The 12,164-nt window shown below is 39.3% G+C and overlaps 6 non-coding genes across 6 annotated transcripts in view; 3 read left to right on the forward strand and 3 right to left on the reverse strand.

Annotated features, from left to right (window-relative positions):
- The window catches only part of Trnam-cau (transfer RNA methionine (anticodon CAU)), an 86-nt gene extending 20 nt beyond the window's left edge, over positions 1-66 (reverse strand). The window contains 2 exon segments of the tRNA in view: positions 1-16; positions 30-66. The exon segment at positions 1-16 is cut by the window's left edge and continues 20 nt beyond it. This is a non-coding gene — a tRNA (tRNA-Met).
- A 5,065-nt stretch (positions 67-5,131) lies between these two features.
- Trnak-uuu (transfer RNA lysine (anticodon UUU)) lies at positions 5,132-5,204 on the reverse strand. The gene has a single exon. It is a non-coding gene; the product is annotated as a tRNA-Lys (tRNA).
- Positions 5,205-5,818: 614 nt separating this feature from the next.
- On the forward strand, positions 5,819-5,904 carry Trnam-cau (transfer RNA methionine (anticodon CAU)). The gene is given in 2 exon segments: positions 5,819-5,855; positions 5,869-5,904. It is a non-coding gene; the product is annotated as a tRNA-Met (tRNA).
- Positions 5,905-9,669: 3,765 nt separating this feature from the next.
- Positions 9,670-9,742, forward strand: Trnak-uuu (transfer RNA lysine (anticodon UUU)). Its single transcript has one exon. It is a non-coding gene; the product is annotated as a tRNA-Lys (tRNA).
- A 786-nt stretch (positions 9,743-10,528) lies between these two features.
- Trnak-uuu (transfer RNA lysine (anticodon UUU)) lies at positions 10,529-10,601 on the forward strand. Its single transcript has one exon. It is a non-coding gene; the product is annotated as a tRNA-Lys (tRNA).
- Positions 10,602-11,036: 435 nt separating this feature from the next.
- On the reverse strand, positions 11,037-11,122 carry Trnam-cau (transfer RNA methionine (anticodon CAU)). Its single transcript is given in 2 exon segments — positions 11,037-11,072; positions 11,086-11,122. It is a non-coding gene; the product is annotated as a tRNA-Met (tRNA).
- Between the last annotated feature and the right edge of the window lie 1,042 nt (positions 11,123-12,164).

The following is a 12,164-nucleotide window of genomic DNA, read 5'->3' on the forward strand; positions in this document are numbered from 1 at the left end:
CTCACGACCTTCAGATTTCTAAATCAGATTATGAGACTGACGCGCTGCCTACTGCGCTAACGAGGCACCTGCTTAGTTTGCTCTGAAACTTAGCAAGGTCTTCATTAGCGACAAGTAATTAGAACTCGCACGTTGATTGGTTATCAAAGCGAGATTTTTAGCGTGGAATTTTGAATTTAAAGTGAGGCTTAAATCCTTCATAATTATGACACAAGTTTCCCTAGAATGACCGAACAGATAAACATTTAATACCGCAGCCCAAAATTAAATTACCGAGCTTTAAAAGCAGTCCAGACAGCCTAAAACATTCTTAGATCCTTGATGTAAGCAACTGAGTAATAGAAAGACAAATTTTTCTCTTCTTCTGAACTTTACTCGTTGAATTTCGCAAGTTCAGTTCCTGCTCTTACATAAATTGTTTACATAAGAATTAACCGACAGAGTTGCTGTTGGTAGGTATTTTCCTTTAGTTGCTTTTGTGACCGTGACATTACCTTTTAAAATGTTTCAAAATCGAATGAAGCAAAATGTTACGTGCACTGTTTTAAGTACAAATATAAAACCTCACGTTTACGGCAGTTGTCACTTTCATTTTGACAGCAGAGAGATTCATGTTCAAAAGAAAAACCCGAAACCAATTTCTCGTAGAAAATTAGCACTCTCATTTCCTCAAACAAAACTGCGTTAAATTGAAGAGGCATGCATTGAATTATCTCTCTCTCATCGAAATCTTAGCTCTTTCTCGTTTATTTTTATTAAAGAAAACAAGTTATAATCTCGTTTAACTATCTCCTGCATCTCATTACTCCCCACATATACCTACACATCCTGCATCTCATTAATCCCCCACATATACCTACACATACAACATCTCATTAATCTCCAACATATACCAACACAGCTTACATCTCATTAATCCCCCACACATACCTACACAGCTTACATCTCATTAATCCCCCACATATACCAACACAGCTTACATCTCATTAATCCCCCACATATACCAACACAGCCTACATCTCATTAATCCCCCACATATACCTACACATCCTGCATCTCATTAATCCCCCACATATACCTACACATCCAACTTCTAATTAATCCCCAACATATAGCTACACAGCTTACATCTCATTAATCCCCCACATATACCAACACAGCTTACATCTCATTAATCCCCCACATATACCTACACAGCTTACATCTCATTAATCCCCCACATATACCTACACATCCAACATCTCATTAATCCCCAACATATACCAACACAGCTTACATCTCATTAATCCCCCACATATACCTACACAGCTTACATCTCATTAATCCCCGACATATACCTACACAGCTTACATCTCATTAATGCCCCAGATATACCAACACAGCCTACATCTCATTAATCCCCCACATATACCAACACAGCCTACATCTCATTAATCCCCCACATATACCTACACATCCAACATCTCATTAGTCCCCAACATATACCAACACAGCTTACATCTCATTAATCCCCCACATATACCTACACAGCTTACATCTCATTAATCCCCCACATATACCAACACAGCTTACATCTCATTAATCCCCCACATAAACCTACACAGCTTACATCTCATTAATCTCCCACATATACCCACACAGGATACATCTCATTAATTACCCACATAAACCTACACATCCAACATCTCATTAATCCCCCACATATACCACCTACACAGCCTACATCTCATTAATCCCCCGCATATACCAACACAGCTTACATCTCATTAATCCCCCACATATACCTACACATCCAACATCTCATTAATCCCCCACATATACCTACACAGCTTACATCTCATTAATCCCCCACATATACCTACACATCCAACATCTCATTAATCCCCAACATATACCAACACAGCTTACATCTCATTAATCCCCCACATATACCTACACAGCTTACATCTCATTAATCCCCCACATATACCTACACAGCTTACATCTCATTAATGCCCCAGATATACCAACACAGCCTACATCTCATTAATCCCCCACATATACCAACACAGCCTACATCTCATTAATCCCCCACATATACCTACACATCCTGCATCTCATTAATCCCCCACATATACCTACACATCCAACATCTCATTAGTCCCCAACATATACCAACACAGCTTACATCTCATTAATCCCCCACATATACCTACACAGCTTACATCTCATTAATCCCCCACATATACCAACACAGCTTACATCTCATTAATCCCCCACATAAACCTACACAGCTTACATCTCATTAATCTCCCACATATACCCACACAGGATACATCTCATTAATTACCCACATAAACCTACACATCCAACATCTCATTAATCCCCCACATATACCACCTACACAGCCTACATCTCATTAATCCCCCGCATATACCAACACAGCTTACATCTCATTAATCCCCCACATATACCTACACATCCAACATCTCATTAATCCCCCACATATACCTACACAGCTTACATCTCATTAATCCCCAACATATACCAACACAGCTTACATCTCATTAATCCCCCACATATACCTACACATCCAACATCTCATTAATCCCCCACATATGCCACCTACACAGCCTACATCTCATTAATCCCCAACATATACCTACACATACAACATCTCATTAATCCCCAACATATACCAACACAGCTTACATCTCATTAATCCCCCACACATACCTACACAGCTTACATCTCATTAATCCCCAACATATACCAACACAGCTTACATCTCATTAATCCCCCACATATACCAACACAGCCTACATCTCATTAATCCCCCACATATACCTACACATCCTGCATCTCATTAATCCCCCACATATACCTACACATCCAACTTCTAATTAATCCCCAACATATAGCTACACAGCTTACATCTCATTAATCCCCCACATATACCTACACAGCTTACATCTCATTAATCCCCGACATATACCTACACAGCTTACATCTCATTAATGCCCCAGATATACCAACACAGCCTACATCTCATTAATCCCCCACATATACCAACACAGCCTACATCTCATTAATCCCCAACATATACCAACACAGCTTACATCTCATTAATCCCCCACATATACCAACACAGCCTACATCTCATTAATCCCCCACATATACCTACACATCCTGCATCTCATTAATCCCCCACATATACCTACACATCCAACTTCTAATTAATCCCCAACATATAGCTACACAGCTTACATCTCATTAATCCCCCACATATACCTACACAGCTTACATCTCATTAATGCCCCACATATACCAACACAGCCTACATCTCATTAATCCCCCACATATACCAACACAGCTTACATCTCATTAATGCCCCACATATACCAACACAGCCTACATCTCATTAATCCCCCACATTTACCTACACATCCAACATCTCATTAGTCCCCAACATATACCAACACAGCTTACATCTCATTAATCCCCCACATATACCTACACAGCTTACATCTCATTAATCCCCCACATATACCAACACAGCTTACATCTCATTAATCCCCCACATATACCTACACAGCTTACATCTCATTAATCTCCCACATATACCCACACAGGATACATCTCATTAATTACCCACATAAACCTACACATCCAACATCTCATTAATCCCCCACATATACCACCTACACAGCCTACATCTCATTAATCCCCCGCATATACCAACACAGCTTACATCTCATTAATCCCCAACATATACCAACACAGCTTACATCTCATTAATCCCCCACATATACCTACACATCCAACATCTCATTAATCCCCCACATATACCTACACAGCTTACATCTCATTAATCCCCAACATATACCAACACAGCTTACATCTCATTAATCCCCCACATATACCTACACATCCAACATCTCATTAATCCCCCACATATGCCACCTACACAGCCTACATCTCATTAATCCCCAACATATACCAACACAGCTTACATCTCATTAATCCCCCACATATACCTACACATCCAACATCTCATTAATCCCCCACATATACCCACACAGCCTACATCTCATTAATCCCCAACATATACCAACACAGCTTACATCTCATTAATCCCCCACACATACCTACACATCCAACATCTCATTAATCTGCCACATATACCTACACAGCTTACATCTCATTAATCTGCCACATATACCTACACATCCTACATTTCATTAATCACCCACATATACCTACACATCCTACATATCATTAATAACCTACGTATACCTACACATCCTACATCTCAGTAATCCCCCACATATACCTATATACCTTACATCTCGTTAATCCCCTATATATGCGTACAGATATGCCTACACATCCTAAATCTCATTAATTCCCCAAATATACGTCTCCTCGCAGCCCACGCTCAAGAGCAAGAATGGAGTCCCAAGATGACCGGTATATTCCACCACATTTCCTAGAAGAGTAGAAGGGTATAAAAGCCTTCCTTTGAATTCGAAATTCCATGCTAAATATCTTGCTTTCATCAGATATCCAATCAAAGTGCGAGTTCTAATTACTTGTCGCTAATGAAGACCATTCTAAGTTTCAGCGCGTCAGTCTTATAATGTAATTTAGAAATCTCAAAGTTGTGAGTTCGATCCTCACACGGGGCAGACTTTTGATTTTTTCCTAAATTAGGGAAACAAAGAATATTTTTTAAACGATCATTATGTCTTAATTTTGAAATGGTATTAAATAGACTTTTCTAATTCTTGATTGAGTCTACTGGTATTCAGGTTATTTATATTCCAACAATCTTGTTTTAAAAACTTCTTTTCAAAGTTAATTTCGTAACGGTTGACCAAATCGTGGTAAGTACTAATTAGTTTTACAGCCTAGGGATGCACCGTAATAATTCGAGTTAGAGCCCGGAGCGAAAAATCCACAAAGTACTAGAAAACGGCATGTTGTTTGGAAGCAAAGGCTTTATGAGGTGAGAGAGGATGATCTATGATGAGGCTAACGCCTCAAGTACTGCATAAAAAATACTGTTTTTTTTATTGAGTGAATATGATTTTATACACCTTGCCTCATTTTGTGTTGCATTGTGTCTTGAACAAAAAACAAAACATAGAATCGCCCAATATGGGACTTGAACCCATGACCCTCAGATTAAAAGTCTGATGCTCTACCGACTGAGCTAACCGGGCGGCTCATACATACAACGAGACAAATGATGGAACTTTGTCTTGATGCGGTGCACAGTACTAATATTATCGTGAAACTAAAAACAGTACCAGTTGTGGACTTCTAAATACTCGCTAATACCAAAAAATGCAGTTGGCCTCCATTCCCCTCTGGTTCCATATCGATCCATAACAATGCACAGTTTTGAACTCTGGCTTATTAGATACAGTTTATTGAAAGGAACAGTTATGAATTGATGAAAAAAAAAATGAATTGATGTTTGTTTGCAATTTACTCCGTGTAACTTGCAACGGAGTGACTGGAATGTTTTTCAGGTTATACGACTCTCACTGAAACTGTATTCAGTTGCTGGCTGACAACAAAGTACAACCTAAATAGTAAGTCGTCTCCTCGCACACACGGGCAAACCACGCCCAAGAGCAAGAAGTAAGTGCCAAGATGACCAGTATATTACAAAGCATTTCCTAGTAGAATCGAAGGGTATAAGAGCCGTACTTTGAACTCAAAATTCCACGCTAAATATCTTGCCTTATTAGCCATCAAAGTGAGAGTTCTAATTACTTGTCGCTAAATGAATACCATGCTACCTGTAAATTCCAGCCCAAACCTGACAGGTGCCTCGTTAGCGCAGTAGGCAGCGCGTCAGTCTCATAATCTGAATTAGAAATCTGAAGGTCGTGAGTTCAATCCTCACACGGGGCACATTTTTTAGAATTTTCTCCCTTTTATTGAAGCCTCTTTCTATAGAGGCTGCACACATGCCAAAGGGTTTCAAGCATTTCAGAAAATGTTCCCAAGATTGACGTGCATCACGAGCCATATATCTTTTATATTCACAACTGAATGCTAACCGTGTCGTGTAAATAATTTTCACCAGAACATCTCAACAGATTTCTAAAGTTACTACAGTAATTGAAAACTAAGTGAATGCAGATCTCGTAGTACGTGACGATTTTCAGGCTACCATGCGATAAATAGCTAAAAAATCATGTCGTATTTCAATGTAATAAGTGTCAAATTGGCTGTTAACCGTCTCAAACCACATGGTGTTTTCCAATTATTTTCTCTAACAATATCTCCATAGAATTCTACTTTCAATACGTCAGTTAATTAAAAGCTAAGTGAATACAGATTCGACAATGATGATGAGATAAAGATTCACTGAGAACCTCAACTCCAAGACTCGGCCATTTGCAGCGTCGAAGCACTGTATCCAGCCAGGGCTGGCTGACATTCGGCCACTAATCATACTAAAATGGCCCGAAGCAAAACTACAAAAAAATATTTATCCGTCCAAATTATCCCTTTGTGGCAGCTCTCTTGCTGTGTTTTATCAAAATAGCATGAGCTATGTAGGTATGTGCAGGGGATTAATGAGATGTAGGATGTGTATGTATATGTGGGGAATTAATAAGATGTTGGCTGTATAGGTATATGTGGGGAATTAGTAAGTGTGCAATGCTATGGATCGAGAGAGAGAGGAATGGAAGCGAACTGCTTTCATTTTTTGGTATTAGCGAGCAATTAGAAGTCCGAGACAACTAATACGGTTTTTAGAGTCACGATAATCTGAATACGGTGCCCCGCATCAAGACAAAGTTCCATCTTTTGTCACGTCATTTGTAAGAGCCTCCCGGTTAGCTCAGTTGGTAGAGCATCAGACGTTTAATCTGAGGGTCATGGGTTCAACTCCCATATTGGGTGATTAATTACATTTTTTGTTTTCTGTGCAAAGTGAGGCAAGGTCTATAAAGTCATGTCCACTCAGTAAAAATGGCACTCTGTCCTCTGATCTGCTGTTCTTGAGGTGTTAGTCTCATTAAGTCTTTACTACCAAAGATGTATACCGTTTACTGGGCTACAATATTCCTTTGTGATGTGTCATATCGTAATATTTTAATTGCGCTATGAAATTCGGGTATTTGGCTCTTGGTATTACAAATGAAATGTTGGTGAGGGTTGCAACCTTCTGGAAAAGGGTGAGACTAAAAACCAGTACCTGAATACCAGTAGATTCAATCAAGAATCAAGGAGGGCTCAATGGAAAAGTATATTTAATACTATTTCAAGTTATAGTGATTGTTAAACGAGATTATTACTTGTTTTCTTTCATAAAAATAAACGAGAAAGAGCAAAGATTTCGATGAAAGAGAAATAATCAAAATTGTCATATGACCCGTACGGCCCCGCGCGCAATTTCCTTGGAAAACCATAAGAAAAAAGGTCCCGTATGAGGGCCGTACGCGTCGAAGTGATAGGGCCAGAAAAACCCGTACGGCCCTACTAGAAATGCGTGCGGACCTACTAGAAACGCGTACAGCAAAATCGATGGGAGTTAATGGCAAAAAGAACTTTTTTTGCTGCAAAAGTTTGTTCTCTTCAAGATGAGTGATGACAGTTAACATTCTGAGAGTGAATTCTACTATCCAGGCGAACTATCCGATCCAGAACTACTCCGAAAGCTTTGAAAGAAAGTCAACACTCATCGCAAACGAAGAAGTTCACAACTTCCTCAGAAGCCAACAACAAGCAAACCTGTAGGCGTTCAAGAAAACAACTTTTCTGGATGAACCGTCCGACAGTTAACCTTTGGAATAAGCAAACAGTCTTGAGGCGAAACTTCTTTCAGTGGAATGCATCAAAGAATTCATCGTGCGTCAAAAGCAAGAAAACCAGCAACGCGAAGAAAACAAAGTACGATATAAGCTTAAATCAGTTAAAGGTTCTCTTCGAGTTTCCAGAGTTTCTGGGAGAAGTTGGTTAAACCAGAGAAATGACAAACATACCTTGTGTACAGTAGGATAAATTGCTCTGCAGTTTCTACTTCAGTGTTCTTTGAAGAGACAAAACTGAGTACGAACACAATTTCATTACCGTACAGTTCATCCAGATAATAAAACTCGCTTGTGTTTAATGGTGTAATTTCCGCTACACAGCAAAGCCGGCAAAGTCAGTAGACCCAGGCACTGTTTGCGAGACCCAACATCGGCGTCATTAATATTGAGTTGCTGGTTCTCCCTTGTACAAGAAAATCCAAGATGAAGAAGATTTGTGAACAATTTCAGTGGAACGTGAAGCGAGCGTTTGTCCCTCGCTAAGTTTTTGATGGTTTTGACATATTGTTGACAGCTTTATGTCAACTTTCTGTTGGCTTTTTAGCGTGAATTGTAATTGTGGACTTTACATGAAAAAATGAGTCGTGTTTTTCGATGACTTGTGAGTTTCTTGTTCAATGCGAAGAAATAACTGACAAGTTTTTATTGTAGTTGTTCCGCGCGCGGCCGTCTCATGTTATGTGATCGCGTCCTATTTAGGTTCAAACAGAATTTTCAAAATTTTCAACACAAGTGGTCATATGATAAAATGCTTATTGACTGAGTAAGGTCGGGCCGGACGGAAAAATATTTGGCTTTCGGTCAGAACGTACGGACCTCGAGCCAAATATTTTCCCGTCCGGCCCTCCCACTCAGTCAATAAGTACATAGTCTGCCCCGTGTGAGGATCGAACTCACGACTTTCACATTCCTAATTCAGATTATGACACTGACACGCTGCCTACTGCGCTAACGAGGCAGCTAAAGGGTTTGCTCTGATACTTAGCATGGTCTTCATTAGCGACAAGTAATAAGAGCTCGCACTTTGATCTCCTATCAAAGCGAGATATTTAGAGTGGAATTTTGAATTCAAAGTACGGCTTTTACACCCCTCGATTCTGCTAGGAAATACGTTGTAATGTACCGGTCATCTTGACACTTACCTCCTGCTCTTGGGCGTGGCCTTTCCCATATGTACAGGATACGCCTTTCAACAAGTATGTTTTACTTTGTTGTCAGCCGGTGATAGAGGTTCAATGGACAGGAAGTTATTGGTATTTGCAATGAATAGTAAGAGACATTATTCCAATTTTGTGTGCTTTATTTACGGATTAGAAGAAAAGAACTCAAAATCAGAAGTTATCTTTGCCGTTTGCCGTCTGTCGTTAACGTCATGCTTAACCTCTCTAATGAGAGTCGTATAACCTGGAAAACATTTTAGTTACTCCATTACAAATTACACGGAGCAAATTGACTCTTGTTTTTGCGTGTTGTCAATTGAAATGGCTTTGAACTGATACTGGCGTGTAGATAAATGCAAAGCTATTCAATTAACTGAGGAACTTTCTTTGCCAGCGACTCTTAAAGCCGCTTTAGGGGGGGCGCAGCCTTCAACTTGACCTTTGCAATCATACATCAATTCATTTCATGTCAGTTTGGATTTAAAACTTCTTCTTTAAAAAACTGCATCTGGTAAGCCCGAGCTCAAAATGGTGCATGGAGCCAAATACGAATGGAGGCCGACTGCAATTCTCGGTATGACCAGAATTAGAGGTCCACAACTGATACAGGTGTTAGTGTCACGATAATATCAATAATGTGCACTGGTATCACGACAAAGTTCCACTATTTGCAACGCCATTTTGTATGAGCCGCCCGGTTAGCTCAGTCGGTAGAGCATCAGACTTTTAATCTGAGGGTCATGGGTTCAAGTCCCATATTGGGCGATTCTATTTTTTGTCTTTGTTCAAGACACAATGCAACTCAAAGTGATGCAAGGTATATGAAATCATACCCATACAGTAAAAAAGCGCTATTTCCTATGCAATACTTGAGATGTTAGCCTCATCATAGATCTTCTTCTCTTGCCTCAGAAAGCCTTTGCAGCCTTTACTACCAAACAACATGTCGTTTCCTAGTACTTTGTTGATTTAGCGTCCCGAGCGCCAAATCGAATTATTACGGTGCATCCCTAGCCTGTAAACTAATTAGTACTAACCGCGATTTTGTCGACTGTTACGAAATTAACTTTGAGAAGACGTTTTCAAAAAAAGATTGTTGGAATATAAATAACTTGAATACTAGTAAACTCAATCAAGAATCAAGGAGGGCTCAATGGAAAAGTCTAGTTAATGTCTTTAAAATTGAGAGATAATAATCGTAAAAAAAAAATATATTCCCTGTTCATGCTTTAATTGAGATAATTGAGAGAGAAAAAATATTGCGATAAAAGGGCGAGAATTCTCAAAAGCGCAGCTGTAACGTGACCTTTGCAATCATACATTAATTCATCAAATATGTCGGTTTGGATTTACAGGTTATTCTTTTAAAAAGGCTGCTTCTGATAAGCCAGAGCTCAAAACAGTGCAATGTTATGGAGCCAAAGAGGAATGGAGGCCAACTGCAATTCTCTCTACAACTGAAACGGTTTTTAGTTTCATCAATACTGTGCACCACATCAAGATCAAGTTCCATCATTTGTCTCGTCATTTGTCTCGTCATTTGTATGAGCCGCCCGGTTAGCTCAGTCGGTAGAGCATCAGACTTTTAATCTGAGGGTCATGGGTTCAAGTCCCATATTGGGCGATTTTATTGTTTGTTTGTTTTCTTAATTTTTCTTATCATAGCCTCTTGCTACGGTGCACGCCCTGTAAAACTAATTAGAACTTGCCACGATTTGATCGACTGTTACGAATTTAAATATCAAAAAGAACATTTCTTAGTTCGATTGAAGTTCAACCTGTTTATTAATGAAAGTTTTTAGTTAAAAATCAGAATATATTTGAATGAAAAAGATGAGTATCAAGTCTATAATTTGTTTCCACTTCTGTCATCATCCAGCCCCAACGCAATGAAAAAACCCTGAATACCAGTATCAAGAATCAAGAAGAGCTAAATGGAAAAGTCTATATAACACTATTTTAAAATTAAGACATAAAGGATCGTTTAAAAGATATTCCTCGTTTCCTTTAAAAAGAACAAAAAAGGAGATTTCGATAAAGAGAAAAAAACTGAAAAGACTGCCCCGTGTGAGGATCGAACTCACGACCTTCAGATTTCTAACTCGGATTATGAGACTGACGCGCTGCCTACTGCGCTAACGAGGCACCTGGAAAACTACCTTGGAAACTTAGCATAATCTTCACTAGCGACAAGTAATTAATTAGAACTCGAACTTTCGACAGCCATGAATTCAAAGTACGACTATTAGCCTCGACTCTGCAGGGATATGTTTTGTTATATACCGGTCATCTTGGCACTTACCTCTTGCTCTTAGGCGTGGGCTGCCCATGTGTGCGAGGAGATTACTTTCAACAAGTATGATGTACTTTCATGCTGAGCCGGTGATACAGTTTCAGAGAGAGATTATGATATCTTGGTTTCAGGGAGAGTCGTATAACCTGGAAAACATTTCAGACAGCCTATGTTGCAAAAGCAAAACAACAACGAAACATTTTTCCTTCTAAATTATCCCATTATGACAGCTCTCCTCCTGTGTTTCATAATAGCAAGGCCTATTCATCGCAGTCAAATTCCCTTTGTCGACACACCACCACTGACTCCACTAGTGACACCAAAACTAACTCCACTAGGGACGCCATTTTGAATTCCATTTTGAATTGAATATAGTATATTAAAAACATGTAAACCAAGCTAGGCAGGCCAGAGTAATTTCCTTTTCCCCTTTTAGCTTAACTGAAATGGGTCAAAATTTTGCCATCTTTAAATAATCCAAAAACAACACTGACGTTTCTTAATGATTTTTATTATTTCATTTCCTTTTGATAATTTGCCCGATTAGGGGTTCCAGGGGGAGTGAAGAAACTTGCCAGATATCAGGAGTCTGAATGGCAGCGATATCTTCGAGATCTATGACATTTGGTATTGACATTTTGAGATGTAAGCTGTGTTGGTATATGTGGGGGACTAATGAGATGTAGGATCTTTAGATATATGTAAGGGATTAATGAGATGCAGGCTGTATAGGTATATGTGGGGGATTAATGAGATGTAGGATGTGTAGGTATATGTGGGGGATTAATGAGATGTAGGATGTGTAGGTATATGTGGGGGATTAATGAGATGTAGGATGTATAGGTATATGAAAGGGATTAATGATATGTAGGATGTGTAGGTATATGTTGGGGA

This window comes from Orbicella faveolata, unplaced genomic scaffold, assembly GCF_042242905.1.
Source record: "Orbicella faveolata isolate gen_17 unplaced genomic scaffold, um_ofav_v1 contig_3, whole genome shotgun sequence".
Classification (NCBI taxonomy): Eukaryota; Metazoa; Cnidaria; class Anthozoa; order Scleractinia; family Merulinidae; genus Orbicella; species Orbicella faveolata.